Here is a 21,160-nt window from a genome sequence, read left to right as displayed (position 1 = left end):
TTTAAGAGGCTCCTCTGTCCTCCACTCGTTACCTGTATTAATGGCACCTGTTTGAACTCGTTATCAGTATAAAAGACACCTGTCCACAACCTCAAACAGTCACACTCCAAACTCCACTATGGCCAAGACCAAAGAGCTGTCAAAGGACACCAGAAACAAAATTATAGACCTGCACCAGGCTGGGAAGACTGAATCTGCAATAGGTAAGCAGCTTGGTGTGAAGAAATCAACTGTGAGAGCAATTATTAAAAAATGGAAGACATACAAGACCACTGATAATCTCCCTCGATCTGGGGCTCCACGCAAGATCTCACCCCGTGGGGTCAAAATGATCACAAGAACGGTGAGCAAAAATCCCAGAACCACACAGGGGGACCTAGTGAATGACCTGTAGAGAGCTGGGACCAAAGTAACAAAGGCTACCATCAGTAACACACTACGCCGCCAGGGACTCAAATCCTGCAGTGCCAGACGTGTCCCCCTGCTTAAGCCAGTACATGTCCAGGCCCGTCTGAAGTTTGCTAGAGAGCATTTGGATGATCCAGAAGAGGATTGGGAGAATGTCATATGGTCAGATGAAACCAAAATAGAACTTTTTGGTAAAAACTCAACTTGTCGTGTTTGAAGGAGAAAGAATGCTGAGTTGCATCCAAAGAACACCATACCTACTGTGAAGCATGGGGGTGGAAACATCATGCTTTGGGGCTGTTTTTCTGCAAAGGGACCAGGACGACTGATCCATGTAAAGGAAAGAATGAATGGGGCCATGTATCGGGAGATTTTGAGTGAAAACCTCCTTCCATCAGCAAGGGCATTGAAGATGAAACGTGGCTGGGTCTTTCAGCATGACAATGATCCCAAACACACCGCCCGGGCAACGAAGGAGTGGCTTCGTAAGAAGCATTTCAATGTCCTGGAGTGGCCTAGCCAGTCTCCAGATCTCAACCCCATAGAAAATCTTTGGAGGGAGTTGAAAGTCCGTGTTGCCCAGCGACAGCCCCAAAACATCACTGCTCTAGAGGAGATCTGCATGGAGGAATGGGCCAAAATACCAGCAACAGTGTGTGAAAACCTTGTGAAGACTTACAGAAAACGTTTGACCTCTGTCATTGCCAACAAAGGGTATATAACAAAGTATTGAGATGAACTTTTGTTATTGACCAAATACTTATTTTCCACCATAATTTGCAAATAAATTCTTTAAAAATCAGACAATATGATTTTCTGGATTTTTTCTCATTTTGTCTCTCATAGTTGAAGTGTACCTATGATGAAAATTACAGGCCTCTCATCTTTTTAAGTGGGAGAACTTGCACAATTGGTGACTGACAATACTTTTTTGCCCCACTGTACATTGTACATCTGAATATGCCATACTGGATGTTATTTGAATTTATATTTCGAATTGAGACATTTGAATATGTTGCCTAGATCGATGCTATTTTAATTGATACACATTTGAATATGCTGTATTGTATATAGATGGATCTGTTTAAATTGCTGATGCTGTTTGAATTGATACATTTTGAATTGAGACATTTTAATATGGATAGAATAGAGTATGGATGCTTTGAAGGTTTTTATTGGAGACATACAAATATATGCTGCTCATTTTTGAATAAGACATTTCAATATGCCTACATGCATATCATTGGTTGTTTTCAGTGAATTTGATGGGCTGATGTACGTAGCCTACTTAATAAATTTTCAATGAGGAAGAATGACCTTGTTTGTGTGTGTACTATTGTTTGTGTATATGCTACCATTTTTGACAGCAAAGGGCAAGGTTTGTGAGGGTGTGCGGGAGGTTGCTGAACGCGTGCGCGCAGGGTGGTGGTGGGGGGCACTTGAGGTATAGTGCCCAGGGGCACCGCATTGGCTTAATATGGCACTGTTGGAAATGGGTGCGTACATGCCCAGACAAGTGTTCCTAATAAAGTGGCGGCTAAGGTGAAGTGTCATGCCGACTGAGGCCGTTTTTTTTCCCCCCCCTCGACCGAGGCTGTTGTGTTTCCCGCTTGTGGTCTCGTCACTCGTCACTTCCAGAAGGGGCAGTGCTGAAGTAAGTAGCTCGACAGGGTATACATGCACTAAGTAGCTCGGCTACAATCGCATAATCTAGGTCGCGTAGCTCGATTACGAGAAATCAAGTTCGGTTCAATTTCAGCCTAGCTAAGGTGTTTCCATGATATTTAGAACTTCGATTTCAGTCGAGCAACAGCAGAAATTCAATTTTCTCCATGTGCATGTAAACGCACTCAGTGTAATTTCTTGCCTTCTTAATGCATTTGAGATTAAACAGTAAAAAATTCTCCTGTTCCCCTTATCTATTTGTTTTACTAGAGTGGCGGCTACAATTATCAACACCTTAACGATCTTTTGGCCACTGCAAAAGTATGAGACTTTCAATATGTAAATTGTGCATAAATACTCACTCAAAATTCCACTGGAGGGGGGAGGGAGTTGATTCCCGATTACTTACCATATCACATGACATTGTTCCACAATTGACCCCTTTTGTCCACAGTTAAGCTGGGCATACACTGCGATTTTTTCAATCGCGGTATTCAGCTGCTGCTCACACTGTACGAGTGAATTGCAGGGGTAAACAGCACACAGCTTACGATTCCTGTTCTCACACTATACGATCCGATGCTCAGATCTGATGCTCAGGATTTCAAACAGGTTTGATTTTCATCCGATCGATCGGGAGGAGGTCGTGAGGTGTTAATCGCTTGTTGTTACCCCATGTATACTACACGACCCGAGACGCACGATTGAGCCAAAACTCGGCCCGATCTCCAAAATAGTCGCACGAGTGAAAATAGTGTCAAAATCGGGCCAAAAATCGCACAGTGTATGCCCAGCATTAGACATACAGATGATCTTTAAAAATAAATAAATAAATAACCTGTATGTGGTATTAACAAAACAGTTTATTTAAAATTTGTTTCACATACACATTTAGTACAATATTTTTATATAAAATATCGATGCCTGCGTTTATGTAAGTGAAGCAATTCTGTTTGTAAACAAATTAACTGCATGTTTAACCAGTCAGAAAATCTTTTTGTTCCACTTTTTGTAGATCACATTTTCTTAAAATCATTTGTGGTTTGTATTAATTTCTCATTCTATAATTTACCGATAAATGTCAAGCAGTTGACATTGTAAACCACATGAAAATCCAGGTCAAAAGTCACGTCATTCCTCAAACCAAAATAGAATGTCTACCGATATTGTAATATATGGTAGATATTTACAACAAACTGCAAAAAGGTTTTCTGAATAGAATAGAAAGATCTGAATATTTCAAGCATGTAATTTTTTTTTTTTTTATATGTGAGGAATTTAATTCTGATCTAATTCTATTTATTGCAGTAGGATTCCAAATCCTCTATAAAAACATTCCATTCTGTTATGAATCAGAAAAATTATAATAAAAAAAAAATTTGAAAAGTACTTCTACTTCAATAGCATTTACAAAAGGTCAATACATAGCAGTTGTAAATGTCACTTAACTCCACAGGGTGTCAATAATGGTGGACACTGGTGAAAGTGATCAATATTATTGAACCCTCACTTGGCAAGGGGGTCTTCCACTTGATTCACCTTTGGAAAATAGCCTTTTTTTTTTTTAACTGGTAAATCTGAAAAGGTGTCGATAATTATGGACTGTCGATAATTGTTCTAGTTACTTTTATTTTGTTTTTAGGAACATATCTTTTGTATGCCAATTGTCTGGTTGTTTTTGTATGTTGTTGATCCACGCTTAAGATGATTTCCTGTCATGACAGTTTTTCTGACTCCGATAAAAACAGCAAAATAGCCCTATTCCATAACTATAGTAATCCATATTATGTCAAGAACCACTCAACTAAGAGAAACAATATCCATCATTACTTTAAGATAGGAAGTGTCTTAATGAAAATAAATAAAATAAATGGAATCAGAAAGTGTCCAAACTTGACTGGTACTGTACAAGCTGAATTGATTAGGCTTGATCAGATACTAGCTGTGAAAATGTATTTGATGTTCCTCCATGGGGCGGCACGGTGGTGTAGTGGTTAGCGCTGTCACCTCACAGCAAGAAGGTCCTGGGTTCAAGCCCCGGGGCTGGCAAGGGCCTTTCTGTGCGGAGTTTGCATGTTCTCCCCGTGTCCGCGTGGGTTTCCTCCGGGTGCTCCGGTTTCCCCCACAGTCCAAAGACATGCAGGTTAGGTTAACTGGTGACTCTAAATTGACCGTAGGTGTGAATGTGAGTGTGAATGGTTGTCTGTGTCTATGTGTCAGCCCTGTGATGACCTGGCGACTTGTCCAGGGTGTACCCCGCCTTTCGCCCGTAGTCAGCTGGGATAGGCTCCAGCTTGCCTGTGACCCTGTAGAAGGATAAAGCGGCTAGAGATAATGAGATGAGATGAGATGAGATGTTCCTCCATTCCAGAACAAACCAGATAAGGTTTTTAAAAATGATCTCATGACAAAAATGAGAAATTTAGTCAACTGTACTGAACTGATGGAGTTAATCAGTGATTATTATTTAATAGTGAGCAGAGTTCAGTCCAGTGAAGAGACGACAATGAGGCTCGTGTTTAAATGCTGGGAGTGACCCTTCACCTCAGGTGATATGGTTGACGTCGATACATTTAAAAAGGTCAGTGTCTCAGTAGAATTGGAGCAGAATCTTGAACCAAATTTTTCCTTTCATTTTGGAGGCAACAAAAGGTTAATGTGCATTACATCTGGTTGAGAGAAATATATTGTCAAGGAAAGCCTGTAGTTTTCAGATCTACTATACAGTAGAACCTTTTAAAATTTGACTACGTGAAAGCTTTTTCCAGGCCACAACATGCACAGTATAATACATAATTCAGCTATGGGGCGTTTCGGGCACTCCACTTTGACTTCAGGCCATTCTGTTTTAAACATTCTCCTCTCCCCCCAGGTTTGCACTTATCCCGAAACACAGCAGAGTTTATTTTAGAGCATTTAAAAAAACATACCACTAGGATACATATGGTGTGCACGAGTGTGGGGTTATACATTGCATTAAATTTTTACAGCGTTAATGTCTTGGCATATCCAAAACTAGTCATTTATGTACAGTGTATATCTGACATGTAGGGTCAAATTATGGAAGCAGGCAGAATAGAAAAGACTCTAGAGAATCATAGTTGCCTGTCACTTATGACATTACAGATTCATCCCTTAACAGTGAACTGTTCATGAAGGTACAGAGAGTCATAAACATGAACTTGAAAACTGTTGAATAATGTGATGCATGTAATGTAAATAAGGAAACACTTCCTGAACAAATAGAAAAGGTGTGCATGTGTAAACAGGAGTTTCTTAGATGGTAATGGAACAGTTGCTTGAGCAGTTTAACTTGGTGTAGGCGATATGCAGGCCCTCAGCTGGCATCTCTCTAACACACGCACGAAATATAGCAGACATCAGCTCTGACTCAGGCCCTCATACCCTTAAGCCATGTGTGTGTGTAATGATACAGAAAGTGAACAAGATGCCCATGAGGACATGCAAATCACTGAGCAAACATCTCTTCACTTCCTTCACTCCATCATGTCAGCTGTGCAGATACTGCCAAGCTGCACAAATATGCAGGCCACACTGGATTAATTTTTTGTTATCCCATAACTCGCATCATAGAGAAAACCATTTCCCTTAGAATAGACCCAAAAAGGGTATAGATCATTTTTTTCTTTCTGTCTTCAGTGATTGTCAGAGTTCATCAGCTCACCATTGGGTGAGTTTAGCATTAAAAGACCCTGAGGCTGTGAACTCCGTGTGTGGGGTGGTGGGGTCATTCTGTATAACCAACTCCATGTAATTACCTTAACAGAAAGCTTTTATGGGAACACACATTATTGTAATTCTACCCCTCACTCTAGCACTGTTCCAAACATGTCCTCCCTTTTTCCACCCTCATTATCATCTAGTATCTATCTGAATGAGGGCAGGATCTACTAGAGGAAGAACTGAAGGAATCTTTGCCCTACTGAGAAATGGCCTTCCTAAGAAACAGTTTAAAAAATTAATCTTGGCCAGACTAAGAAATAATACATGCAAGGGCATACTTCCCCCTTATAGATAAAAATTAACCTCAGAATGTCTGTCATTACATCACAGGCATTTATCAGACGCCCTTATCCAGAGTGACACTCAACAGAATCCTGACATACCCATAGCAGTGGGCAGCCCAAGGAGCAGTTGAGGGTTTGGTGCCTTGCTCAAGGGCACTTCAGCCATTACTGCTAGTCCAGGGAATCAAACCGGTGACCTTTTGATCCCAAAGCCCTCTAATCTTTAGGCCATAGCGTCATTACTTTTAAAGTGCATCAGGCCATACAGTAGAGCTCATAACTTCTACTGAGCATGGATCTACTGATATAAATGCTATCCATCAGCTTACAACTATCACAGAGCAAAGGTTTCGTAACCAAAGATCTTTTCTTATGCAAATTGCTGGTCCTAGGAATGTTAATTTACACAGCTTCGGTTGGTTCAATCAGAAAGAGCATAACTTTTAAGGTGCAACAAAACTGTCATTTTCAAGCTAACACAACACAAATCTGCAAGATCATTTAAGTTGCTCATAAAATATTCAAATGATGAGTCTCAGTTGGAAGCTCAAAACCACCCCCCCATCAGACTTGCTCCTTTTGGCCTGCTTTCCCTTTCCCTCTAATCGCTTGCTGGTATTAAAAAAAATTAAATTAAAATAATCCAAAAGTCCATACATAAGTAATAAATCATTACATTCTAAATATCTGATTAAACCAGCAACATTTTCTCACCAGACTTTCCTTTCATAGAGCTGTTGGTGCTGAAGAATTTTCAGATATCCATCAATAATCAAGAAAAGGATTTGCAGCTTCAAAAGAGAGGTTACTTGTGAACACAAATGAGTCTTGTATGGTAACAGTTATGTTAAAAACTTCGTTATCTAGCAAGGTAACTTTTCTTTAGCAGTAGGCTAATAAACAAGTACAAATGAGAGTTGAGTTTCAATATTTGACTACATCTTGCCACAAATTAACGTCAGGTAGGCATTTTAACTTAAGTACTTACTATTGCAGTTCATCCATATCCCATATGAACTATGGAGAAAAAAAAAAAAAAAAAGCCCCGCTACTTTATAGAATGTGTAGCACAAATTAAAATGCCAAGTCCATGTGTTAACACTTCTGGCTGCAACAGATGCTCATTTGTGAAGATGTACCGGTATCGACGGTAATTGTGTTTGAACAGTAAAGACAATGAGGTTTGTGTGTTTGTTTTTACTGTTCAAAAACAGCAATTTACTGAAATCAAACTTCCGTAGGTCACTGGAACAATTAGTTTCATTTTTGAATAACATTACACCAAATATTTCAAAATTTACACTGGCAAGGCACCTTTGTTGGGGGAATTAGAGCATGTTTTGGGGGCTTTAGGCACCCATGGATAGATGCATGGGTGTCACTAGAGAAAATATGCCTAGCAACACCCACACATCCATCTATCCATTATCTACAGTGCTAGAAGCTGGAACCCAGCTGACTTTAGGCAAGAGGCCAGGTATACCTGGGACAGGTCGCCAAACTATTGCAGGGCTAACACATGAGCAACTACAAAATTCACACACATGGGCAATTCAGAGTTGCCAGTTGACCGAACCTGCATGTCTTTGGACTGGAGGAAGAAACTACAGCACCTACCGGTAGAGGAAACCCACCCAGGCATGGACAGAACATGTAAACTTTACACAGAAGGGGTTCAGTTGGCCATGAAATTTGAACCCAGAACCTTCTGGCAGTGAAGTGACCGTACCAACCACTGCACCACCCATAAAAGCAACCAGTTAAAATAAATGGTAAATAAATGTCATGGGTAGCCATATGGGTAGGTGCTTACTGCATTGAAATTGACCATCTCAGAGGTATAACGTCTGATCCCAAAATCCCCTGCACTGAACACGAGGCAAGGAAGCCCAGAAAACAGTCTGAATTACTCTCCAGATGAATCATTGACTTGGTGACAGACAAAACTCAGCTGAAAATTTACAACCTGAAGGCCCATTTCGCTCAGATAGGTGCCAACTTTGCCAACAAGAAAACCCTAAAAAAAGGATGACAAAAACCCTAGCATAACAGCTCAATGTATAAATGGTAGAACATAATTTGCTTAACTATTGAATCCTCTTTTAAATGGGCCAAAAGTAATTGGACAATTGGCTGCTCAGCTATTCCATGGCCAGGTGTTATTCCCCAATTATTGTACTTACAAGTAAACAGATGAAAGGTCTAGAGTTGATTTCAAGTTTGGCATTTGGAATACGTTTCTGTTAACTCTCAATACACGCTCAAAAGAACTGCCACTGAAGCAAGCAATCACATCAGGGGGGCACACACCAGTGGTCAGATCCCAAACATCCTCTAGGAGATAAAGCCAAGATTAGATTTTGCCAAAACTAATTCATAAAGCCTGTATAGCTTTGGAACATCATCCTATGGACGGATAAGACAAAGATCAACTTGTACCAGAATGATGGGATGAGTATGAAGGGAAGGAACTACTCATGATCTGAAGCACATTACTTCATCTTATGGCATGGGCATGTATGGCTGCCAATGGAACTTGTTCCCTTGTATTTATTAATGTGACTGCAGACAAAAACAGCAGGATAATTTCTGAAGCGTATTGGGCTACATTATCTGCTCCAAAACTCATTAGATGGTGCTTCACAGCGTAGATGGACAATGACCCAAAGCATACTATACTTTGAAAGCAACCCAATACTTTTTAAAAAGGCAAAAGTAGTGGAAGGTTCCGTAATGGCCAAATCAATCACCTTACCTCAAGCCAACTGAGGAGGAGACCACATATAAAAAGTGCTGTAATTCCTACATTTTTCACCTGATTTGGATGTATTGTAAAACATGAAGCCAGTTCATATCAAGTCATGATTTGCCTAGATAAATTCATGTGTGAAGCAAATGAAACCACTCTCAGAAGCAAGTGAATCTGTCTTTCCCCCCCATTAATGAATTGGATTTTCTGTCAGGCACACCATTTTAAATCTGTCTGACTTGCTTTAGTTGAGAAAGTAGAAAAAAAGTGTAGTTTAAAAGCACTCCCATCATAGCCAGGAGTCAAACATTGTAAATGCTATATATAAACTGTTGATTTTGGCAACTCACTTCAAGACAGCCTCCCCCTCACTGACCACTAATCTTAATTTTTGGCTCAAATTAGAGGCTCTTGAGAATGCTATATCCACAGCTGCATCTGAAAGGTTTGGCAAAGGTGATAACCTCTGATCTCAGCCACATCTGGAGAAATATTAGGGTTAGTTTTTGTACACTTAAGAGAGGCTCTATGCAAGCAACTCTGAGAATGGCTATGAAAGATGGACAATGCAATCACCAACTTTGAATGCACTCTTTTGCATGACACTTGTTAAACCAGGGCTTACTATGTTACAGTGCCAGTACTTTGAGAGTTTTCAGGGACCCAGCTCACCGGTACCCAAACCTAGGCCAGGATATGGGGCAACTCCCTGCTTATTGGGTGCATCACCAGTGTGGTTGGCACAATCCACTCTGCCTAATGGATTCAAACCAAACCTGAAGAACCTACCAATGTGTGCTGGAATTACTCTTTGGAACCGCTTCCATAGACCCCCTAATAGGAAGGTGCAGGTTTCAGAAGCACATAGCCAGCACTTTAGGACACCCAGGTCTGTGTTCCAATATCAGGGAGAAGTTTGGTGAGGCACAGGTGGACCACCTTGCCTGACAGCCCACTGGGAAAAGATGCTCTGGCCCACAACAGACCACACCACTTGTATAGGTCGTTACTCCACTACTCAATTCCACAACTAGACCAGGTTTGTGACCCCATGACAAGTAGCAAAACTGTAATTCCCACTGCTGTTTCCACTAATTATTGGAACACTTGTGGCTTTATCCTCTCCAGACATATCTGCTGTCCCAAATACAGTCACTCTAAGCCAGGTCACCTGCATTTGCAGATCTGGTTACCCAGACTGACTTTAGCAGTCAAAGAAACCCTTCTAAACACAAGGACCTTCTAAGTCATGAGCCTTGTATGCCCTTAAGGGGGAAGTTCTGCCACTGGTGATCACATCAACTGGATCCAGTAAATTGCACAATTCCTAGGATTTTGAACTTCTCTAGGCACTACTAAAGTGGTAATTCCCCATATACCCTAAAGGTGTATGTGGTAGCCATTGCAGCACACCACAGTACTGTACATGGTATATCTAAGGTCCCACAGAACAAATGTTGCCTTTCTAAAGGGACCAAGGCGCCTCCACTCTCTACAATCCCTAAGGACAGCGACATGACCTTCAGGAGGGACGCGGCGTTCATATTTGTTAACAGACATAGGATGACGTTTGACCTTGTTGTACTGTTTAAACATTGACCATGTTTTCCATTGCCTTGCAGTAACAGACAGAGAACTGGGCAAAGTTATAGAGAAACAAGTAGTTATTTAAAAACGTTATACAAAAAGAATACAAAAAGCTGGAGGGAAAGCCATACACTATGGAACACATGCCTCATTTGTTGACAACGGCTATCTTAAAATTATAATAAACTGAACAAAACGTACAATATTTTATCTTTACGTTGTTCCTAAAAACACATTAGATAATTTGACCTCAGACTTCACCTTCAGTGAGACTTGCTACTGGATTACTCGTCTGTGAACCAGTCCTTATGTATTTTTAGATCAAGTAATTTGGCTGTATCAGGAATTAATTTGCCTTGTTGCCACCTTTTCTGCTGTGTACACAGTTCAGCTTGACAACACAAAATGCCAACCAAAAAGACCACACTATAGTTTCAGTACAAGCCCATTCTGTACAACACTGCCATACAAATGAAAACAGAACTCTTAAAAAAAAAAGCAATTTTACAACATTAAATTCATATTAAATCCATGTTTTAGTATTAATGTGCAGTGCCAGTCTTACCTTGCAAGTGATTTTAATACTGGTCCTTCAGATAATGTTATCCCTAGCTGTTCCCCTTCCCCAGGCTCTCTCATTACTGTTCTCCTTAAGTTGTATTCAGTTCAAATATATTGAAGTCTTCTGTCATGTTTTTGTTGTACAAGTGTGTTTACAGTGAACATGCTCCATTTTCACTGTGCCCTTGCTCTAAAGAGGGTCAAAGTTTCCAGAGCAGAGCCATAACCTGGCTTTTCCATTACATTTGTGTGTTTTGGCCCAATTAAAACAGACATCACATACACCATTATTTAATGGGATGTCAATACTATTCTCATACAGAGGGCTTGGAAAGTATTCAGATGCAATACATTATGGTGTGGGGTTTCCACCAGGTGCTCTGGTTTCCTCCTACCAGTTCAAAAGACATGCAAGTTAGGTAAAAATACCCAGCCACTGGGGTTGCACAAGCCAGTGCATACTTGGTGCTGGTACCAAGCTCATATACAGTGGTGCTTGAAAGTTTGTGAACCCTTTAGAAATTTCTATGTTTCTGCATAAATATGACCCAAAAAACATAAGACTTTCACACAAGTCCTAAAAGTAGATAAAGAGAACCCAGTTAAACAAAAAAGAGACAAAAATATTGCACTTGGCCATTTATTTTTTTTGAGGAAAATAATCCAATATTACTTTTGCCACTCGCAGATATGTATGTGAACCTTTGCTTTCAGTATCTGGCGTGACCCCCTTGTGCAGCAATAACTGCAACTAAACATTTCCGGTAACTGTTGATCAGTACTGCACACAGGCTTGGAGGAATTTTAGCCCATTCCTCCATACAGAACAGCTTCAACTTGGGGATGTTGGTGGGTTTCCTCACATGAACTGCTCGCTTCAGGTCCTTCCACAACATTTCGATTGGATTAAGGTCAGGACTTTGACTTGGCCATTCCAAAACATTAACTTTATTCTTCTTTAACCATTCTTTGGTAGAACGACTTGTGTGCTTAGGGTCGTTGTCTTGCTGCATGACCCACCTTCTCTTGAGATTCAGTTCATGGACAGATGTCCTGACATTTTCCTTTAGAATTCACTGTTCCATCAGTGATGGCAAGGCGTCCTGGCCCAGATGCAGCAAAACTGGCCAAAACCATGATACTACCACCACAAAGACTCACAGATGGGATAAGGTTCTTATGCTGGAATGCAGTATTTTCCTTTCTCCAAACATAACACTTCTCATTTAAACCAAAAAGTTCTATTTTGGTCTCATCCATCTACAAAACATTTTTCCAATAGCCTTCTGGCTTGTCCACATGATCTTTAGCAAACTGCAGATAAGCAGTGATGTTCTTTTTGGAGAGCAGTGGCTTTTTCCTTGCAACCCTGCCATGCACACCATTGTTGTTCAGTGTTCTCCTGATGGTGGACTCATGAACATTAGCCAATGTGAGAGAGGCCTTCAGTTGCTTAGAAGTTACCCTGGGGTCCTTTGTGACCTCACTGACTATTACACACCTTGCTCTTGGAGTGATCTTTGTTGGTCGACCACTCCTGGGGAGGGTAACAATGGTCTTGAATTTCCTCCATTTGTACACAATCTGACTGTGGATTGGTGGGGTCCAAACTCTTCAGGGATGGTTTTGTAACCTTTTCCAGCCTGATGAGCATCAACACTTTTTCTGAGGTACTCAGAAATCTCCTTTGTTTGTGCCACGATACATTTCCACAAACATGTGGAAAACAGACTTTGATAGAGCCCTGCTCTTTAAATAAAACAGGGTGCCCACTCACACCTGATTGTCATCCCATTGAAAACACCTGACTAATTTCACCTTCAAATTAGCTGCCAATCCTAGAGGTTTACATATTTTTGCTACTCACAGATATGTAATATTGGATCATCTCAATAAAATGACCAAGTATAATATTTGTCTCATTTGTTTAACTGGATTCTCTATCTACTTTTAGGACTTGTGTGAAAATCTGATGTTTTAGGTCATATTTATGCAGAAATATAGAAAATCCTAAAGGGATCACAAGCTTTCAAGCACTACTGCAGACTGGAGAGGATATATGTGAACCCAAGTGCACTAAATGTGTATTCATTTTGGGTCATCTTATTTTGACCCAAAGATATATAACCTTTTGTACTTGACTCTACATTCATCAAATTGCAATCTGTTGCATGTACATAGACGCAGTTCACCTTGTGGGACAAAGTACTCAAAGTATAATTGACAGCACATTGATTTTGACACCCCTTTCAGCTAATCTTTCATAGGAACAAGGTCTAGTCCCCCCCCCCCGAAATTTGACATTCATGAAAATACCACAAATTTTGAAAAAAAGTGTTCATATCCAACTGCTGCTCCCTAGCATGTGTAAATTTACACAAGACAAACTAATGTAAACCTCAACTTGACTGACATAAGTCTGCATGAATTACTCCGATTATATCTGGAATAAGCTGTTGAGTAAATTGCTTCCTTTTAATTATGTTTACAGCAGTTAGCAAACGCTATTTTCCAGAGTGACAGTTTTAAGAGTGTCAAACACATCCTTGTCCAAGTTCACGAGGACAGGGACTAAGAATATAAAGAAGGCTGTGAAAACCAGTTTTATATTATTGGCATTATTTAAAGAACATAAATCAATACAAACCCATAAATTAAGATAAATAAAACTAATTATGACAAAATAAATGCCTCCATATAAATTGAGGATGGGCTGGTGTGTCTGCATGTAGCCATAAGCTGTAAACAAATGCCTCAAATGATAAAGGAGCTTGCTTACCATCATTATTATATATAAAAATTAAGTGAACCAAAAATAAAATTTCCATTTCTCCCTTTCAGACTCCACTCTGAATTTAAAAAAAAAAAAACATTTCCACTTCCGTTTTTCAGGTTCTCGCCTCATTCATTGCTGCGCACTTGAGCTTTTACAGCGTTTTGTTTCAGATACTACATCTGAACTAGCTGTACTGGGAAAACACACTGCACTTTATGGGTGATCAATATATGCACACAAGTACAAAGAAAAATCAGCCTTTCTGAAACTTTTGTAAATCAAGTGGAAAAGTTTTGTTTGTCAGCCAAACTGAACATTTACTCACAACCTTACCAAAATATTTATAAATAAGGCAAATAAGTAAATGAATATTTCTGTAAATAATGTTTTCATAATCAGCTGTACAAATTGTCAAGTCAGCTTATTTGTATAGCGCTTTTAATAGACATTGTTGCAAACCACCTTTACAGAAAAAAAAAAAAAAGACTTTAAACATAAGCTAATTTTATCCCTAATAAGTTATTCATACCCATTTATATTTCGTTAATGCAATTTCCTTTATGCTAGCTTACAAGTGAAAACAGCTTGGGCTGGTTTCATGTCCCATCTCTAAACAATATTCCACTCACTGCACTCCCTGATAGCAGCAACTGATTCTGTGCTCCAAACTGATCAGAGTTTCATTTCTTACTGGGGAGTAAAATAAGGCTAAATACAACCTTGACTGCAAAAAAGCTGGGATGCTGTGTAAAACACAAATAAAACCAAATGCAATGATTTGCAAATCCTTTTCCACCTATACACCCCTTCGCATGTTTGTAAACAAACCGACCGTTGCCAGGATGCACGCGCAGCCTGGACCCAGAAACAATGGCGCTGCCCATAGACCGGCATTATGAGCTGTCAGATTATGCCAAACAATTGTCGTTACAAGATCGAGAATGCTACATAAATAAGTTAACTCTAACAAGTGGACATCACCTACCGGATCCGCATTTAATTAAAGAGTGGACGGACGATGTTAGTAAGTTACCTAGTACACAATGGCCAGATATATACTCGTACCTTATTGACAAGACTTCAGTGTACACCCACGAAAAACTTCGTGCCTACAAGTCTTTAGACGCATATGATTATGTTGTGTGGGCATGTACAACTTGATTAACAATGGGACATTCATACCGTAAAATACCAAATAATAGCCGAGTTCCAATTAACCGCCGAGTTCCCTTTAACGGCCGGGTGTACGCGTGTGTTGTGACAAATAAAGGCCGGTTCCGAATACTCGCCGGGGTCTAAAAAAAAAAAAAAGCGTCCGAACGTTCTATCTAGAATCTTGAGGCCCAGCACTTTTCTGGTTTTCTGGTGTTTAAACGATTTTGCATTGCATAGTTTTCTACCGAAACAATATGAATGAATGAATGAATGAATGAATGAAATTATTTCTATAATACTGTTTACAACATTTTGTTACGTGATAATAAACATGCCATTTCAATGTTATAATCTTGGTCTACCGTAATATTTCTTGAGGAATGCAACTCCGTAACTTTTGACAGATGTCTTAGCCACCCCTTTGGGTATACCCAACGAAAGCCAGCGTGTGTGGTGACATTGAGGACTGCGGGTTTCCAAGGTTGGACTGCTGCTTCTGTTAAACGACCTAAATTGCCGAATGCATGCGTCAAAGCACACACTGAGTTTTATTAAAGACCTTATACCATTTCACTTGCCCTTACCCATTCGGATCTGGAAGACGCTTTACAAAAAAGGTGAGAGCGTTCTAACATGCATTTCAGTCTGCTCGCGGCCAATCTAATCCAAGGGGCCTTTTCAACAAGTAATCTGTCGTGCAAGTTGGGCAGAAGCACGCGTCAGGCAGGCAACATGTAGGCCTACAAGTCAGTAACCTGTTCAACTAACTTTCATCCGAACTTTAAGTTTTCTACGGGGTCGAGCCACCGTACCAACTCACTCGGGGAATAGGCTCATATCGGCCAAATAGGGAGACGTCTTGGAGAGAAATGTGAGAATGCAAGATGACAGTATGTAGCCACTGCAGGTCACTTATTTTTCAGCATAAGAAAAAACCCTTTGGTTTGACACTTCGCACCCTAATTATGTTGCTTCAGCGTCGCGCCCTCCATGCAATTTCAGATTGACAGACATCGCGAAGCGCAAAGGGTGGAGGCTGCATGGGTGAGGGTGATAGCAAGTGACCATAACTTTGCAGAGTAATTAAATCACAGTGCTGCTCACAGACAATGGTGTGGTTTCTTGATTATTTTGTAAAGCATGCGCTTAACTAGTCATTAACAGGAAAAGGTGTGTGATTTATCCTTTATCCACCCTGACTGTGCCATGCGAAGATGCATTCTGCGTCTTCAAAATTCCCCGAAGTCGGCACCGTGCTATCTGTAATCTAACTCTAAACAAACTGTAAGTTATACTGGTTAAAAGTAGGCCTATCTGAGAATGATTTTTTTCCCCGTTTTGAGGTAGATTTTGGGGAAGGTGTTTGTGAAGAAGGAATTAATCGCCTGTTCCAAATAGCCGCCTAGTCTCTAATACGCGCCGGGTCTCTTACGTGATTGAGACAAATAATCGCCCGGGCTATTATTTGGTATTTTACGGTATTCATTTTGTTTTAATCAAATTATGCCAGTGATGTGATGGCAATGTGGCTTTAGCTACAACAGCAAATACCAACACTAAACAGCAATTTGCAGGAGGTAATGGCATGAAAGGAATGATAGTGTAAAGAGTGCAGCTAAGAGAAATCAGAGCTGCGTAAAAAGCGAGAGGCAGAGCAGAAATGAAACTGAACGGGGCGGGAGCTAGGTTAGAGCAGTCAACATAAGTTGGCATTTAGAGTGAGGGCACACAATTTTACCTTTCCATCCTTGCTTTAAAATTGTGATTTTCGGCATACACAAATAATGATGGCACAAAATCTGGACTGCTTGAGCCAAGCGAGAGCTCTCCTACAAACAAAATTGCATGCAAAGCTAAGTTAACATGCTAACAATATTCATTACATTGTGTAACTATGACCCAGCTAATCAGAAACGTTACCAAAGTATTTTGCTACATCAATAAACGAAGACTAGAAAGAATAAAAAAAGAAAGACTTAATAAATAGCCTGATCTTACCTGTGATGAAGTGGGCGCTGCAAACCCGCGCATTTTTGATAGTGCTTTCATCCCAGTCTACACGTTTGATGGCTTGTAGCCATAGACGTCGGCGATTTTTTTGGAATGGGTGAGATCCTGCTGGAATTCTGAACATTTTAACCCCATCACTGCTACGATTCTGACACCCAACAACACAACAACTAGGCATTTCTGAGTCTTTTTTGGGTCCAGGCTGTGCGCGCAATTTCCGCTTACGTATGAATGACGTTTACTGCGAAGGGGTCTATACTCTCAGAAAATAAAACATTATTGTAACTTTAGGGATACAATGGCTTGTTACTGGGGCAGTACCCTCTAAGGTACTTATTTATACCCCTTTATATATTGCTTAAGAACATGCATGTTTATTGCAGAAACTGACAAGTGATGAGGGTTCAGCACACCCCTCACACCGTCCCTTTGTTCTCAAAACTATATATACTCTTTACGAGATAAAAAGGAGACATTACATCTTTTGCGTTACATCATTGCAATTACATGCCCTGATCACACGCCAGGAGTGTGATCAGCTCTAAAGCTGATTGGATCTCATCTAATCGCCATCTTGCACGCACATCTGCTACGCATGTCTGCTACACACGTAAGGAGCATGATAAGATAAACATGTTTCAGTGCAAAATGTTCTGTTGTTAGTCCTTGAAGAGGCAACACTCAAAAGAGGAAGACTACAAAACAGTACGACACTAAAATTTACTCTACAGGCCAAAAAAACATCTACGTGGCATGGCAATAAATTAGCTCAAAATGGAGGAAGAGAGTTGCAGTCAGCTCCGTTTTAATATAGCGGAAGTGCGAGGAGACCGAGACACTTCCTGTTGTGACGTTACAGATGTCAAGGTCATAGCTACCTATATAAATCACTTTAATCGTAAAAAAGTTACTATTAGATTTATTGTTTTTTTTTTTTTAAAGATATTTTTTGGGGCTTTTTGCACCTTTTTATTGGATAGGACAGTGTAGAGACAGGAAATGAGCGGGAGAGAGAGACGGGAAGGGATCGGGAAATGACCTCGGGCCGGAATCGAACCCGGGTCGCCCGCATTCATGGTATGGCACCTGAGCCACGACGCCCCCTATTAGATTTATTGTTAACGCTTAAAACTATTCCTATGCCATTCTTGAGGTCTCAGGGCATTTATAAATGAAAGTGAGGCCATGGCTCTGCATACATGTTTTAAGCTTGTGTACTATGCTCTTGTATTGTACTATGGTCCTGGAGAAACATTTCATTCCAATATATACAAGCTATACAGAACAATGTGAATAAAAACCCACTTGACATTACACTTTGATTACATGTACAAGTGAAGAAAAAAAAATAGAGCTGTGTGTAAAAAACACCTCAGGGCAAGCAAAAGTGGTGCATTTTACAAGTGTATTAGACACATTTAATGGAGTTGATGTGGCTTGAAAGGGGAGTTAAAATAAGTATCTGACATGGCATGCATCTAAAATGCTTCAATAATTGTTCTGGTGTGAAATGGTCTTTTAAAATGGGGATTTCCTCAATGATTTCTTTGGATAGCTTATGCATGATTCTTGGTTTTTAAAGGGATTTTACATGGAACCTTTACTGAAAAGGAATCCCTGCTCTCAGAGGGGGCTGAAAAACCTGTTACAGTACTAGTGGGAACCTTTTTTCCTATGAACTACTTATAATAATAATAATAATAATAAATTATTATTATTATTATTATTATTATTAAGTTCAATTTATATAGCGCCTTTCACAAACCCAAGGACGCTTTACAAAAGAATTACCACACAAAAAAAAAAAAACTAGGAAGAATAGTGTGAGGTAAAGAGAAAAGTTTTCAAGTTGGCTTTGAAGGAAGAGAGTGGAACAGTCACGAAGTGATTGTGGTAACGCGTTCCACAGTTTAGGAGCAGCAACACTAAATGATCTGCCACCCACAGATGTCAATTTAAAACGTGGAACAGTCAGAAGTCCACAGACACATTCACCAAGCATTTTGTTAAGAACACCTGTACACCGACTGATTCATGCAATTATCTAAAATCAACCTTATGTGGCAGCAGTGCAATGCATACAAATCATGCAGATACAGGCCAGCGGCTTTGGGTAATGTTCACATCAACCATCAGAATGGGGAGGAAAACATGATCTTAGTGATTCTGACCATAGTATGATTGTTGGTACCAGACAGGCTGGTTTGAGCATTTCTATAACTGCTGATCTCTTGGGATTTTCATGCACAACAGTCTCTAGAGCTTACTCAGAATGGTGCAATAAAAGAAAACCATCCAGTCAGCAGCAGTCCCGCAGATGGACGCGTCTTGTCAATGAGAGAAGTCAACAGAGAATGGCCGAACGGATTCAAAATGACAAAGGCCATTCTGTCCAACTGTGGCGCACAGAAAACCATCTCAAAATACACAAGTCGAACTTTGAGGTGGATCGGCAACAGCAGAGCATGTCAGGTTCACACATGCAAGACTGTAGTGGGCAAAGGCTCAACCAAACTGGACAGCTGAAGACTGGGAAAACGTAGCCTGGTCTGATGAAACTTGATTTCTACTGAGGCACACAGACAGTAGGGCCTGAATTTGGCACCAACAGCATGGATCCAACCTGCTTTGTTGCAACAGTCCAGGCTGGTGGAGGTGGTGTAGTGGTGTGGGGAATGTTTCCTTGGCACATTTTGGGCCCATTAATACCAATCAAATGTCACTTGAATGCCTCATCTTATTTGAGTATTATATTCTTTCATGGCCACAATTTACCCATTGTCTAATGGTTACGTCCAGCACGATAATGCAAAGAGAAGCCCTACCCAGTATTAGTATAGTATTCCTAACAAAAAAAAGTGTTTGGTGAGTGTATAGTTATGCACATTACATGGTCTAAACCATTTTAAACACTATGAAGTTCACCTTTAATTGGTTTATTATACATGTATGCAAATTCAGCAGTGCATAAGAACTTGAAACACTAACCGATTTTCTCATTTTGTAGGGATACGGTACCTTCAGTCCATTTCTATTCCTGCTGGGTTGCTCATAGGCCACTGCTGGAAAATGGCAGCACTTAATACAACAGATTAAATTGGATTTTTGTGACATTACATCAATTTGGGACACAGCTGTGTTCATAAATGGATGTAATTCAGAGTCTTATGTTTCTAAAATGCATTAAGTTACCCCTGGGTGATAGAAGGTGCATTCCCACTGAAGCCTGGAACACCAGCTCCATTATTCATTAGCACTGAGATATTTAACTTGTGTGTGTGTGTGTGTGTGGTGGGGGAGAAGAGAGATCATATCTAACCCTCAACAGAAATACCTCCAGCTTTCTGAGAGATGAATACTTGAAATCTGACTAACCCTAAACATGAAGCTACAATACAAATATACTGTATATTGTCTAATTTATTCCGACTTCAACGCTTAAGTGTTTGAACTTTTCTATTAATAATTTATAGTTAAGGCACATAGCCTAAGACTTATGTTTACAGTCTCTATTAAGGACGAACTTCACAAGAAAACTTCGAAAAACCCATAACATAATTCACAGGAGACATCAGGTTGTTTGTTTGTGACATTTTACCGCACAATTCAGTATTACAAGCGAAGACGCCTCAAACAGTTGGAGTAACATGAAGTCAGTTCACGTTAATCTTACCTGCTGTAACTGATTTATAACTCCAGGTATTGACACAGCAGATAAAACACCGAAGATAGTAGCAAATGCGTCGAGAACTGAAATTAATTTAAAAACACTTCACCTGAATGAGGCCAGAAGGCAGAGTCCTGTTTAAAGGGGAGTGACTGGTGCTTTTACAGGCCACGCCCACTTATACTTTTGCGCGTGCATCACTTCTCTTATCACGTGGTCTGGTGTCAAAAGGCCCTTTACTCACTGCCTTTAATTAAGAAGTACGTTATGCCTCATTCATTATCCCTCCTCCCAGTAAGACTAGACTGTTGGTCTACAATGGATCTAAGACGTAATGCCTCATAAATATATAAACAAATATCACCACAAACCACAAATTATACACTACCAGGGCCGTAACTACCATTGAGGACACCGAGGTCATGTCCTCGGCATTTTTTTCCCACGGTTTTTTTTTTTTTCACTCAGAAATTTGAAATTAATATATGATGAAAATCGTTCTGACTTTGATCGGTGGAAAATTCTAAATTCAGCTTGCTCTCATTTGTTTGTCT

The 21,160-nt window shown here is 40.1% G+C and overlaps 1 protein-coding gene across 2 annotated transcripts in view; it reads right to left on the bottom strand.

The window, feature by feature from the left end:
- Nucleotides 1-20,752, bottom strand: part of LOC132869247 (paralemmin-1-like) — a 38,063-nt gene extending 17,311 nt beyond the window's left edge. The window contains exons 1-2 of one of the 2 annotated variants that reach the window (XM_060902586.1): nt 20,613-20,667; nt 19,928-20,001 (exon numbers count right to left, since the gene is read on the bottom strand). The gene's annotated coding sequence lies outside the window, so the exon portion shown is untranslated. Of the gene's footprint in view, nt 1-19,927; nt 20,002-20,612; nt 20,668-20,715 lie in introns of those variants that run through there. The other variant, XM_060902585.1, reaches the window with a different exon arrangement.
- Nucleotides 20,753-21,160: the final 408 nt, after the last annotated feature.

Source organism: Neoarius graeffei, chromosome 20, assembly GCF_027579695.1.
Source record: "Neoarius graeffei isolate fNeoGra1 chromosome 20, fNeoGra1.pri, whole genome shotgun sequence".
Lineage (NCBI taxonomy): Eukaryota > Metazoa > Chordata > Actinopteri > Siluriformes > Ariidae > Neoarius > Neoarius graeffei.
The sequence above is the reverse complement of the archived record's forward strand: the minus strand, read 5'-3'. Positions and strand labels throughout refer to the sequence as shown.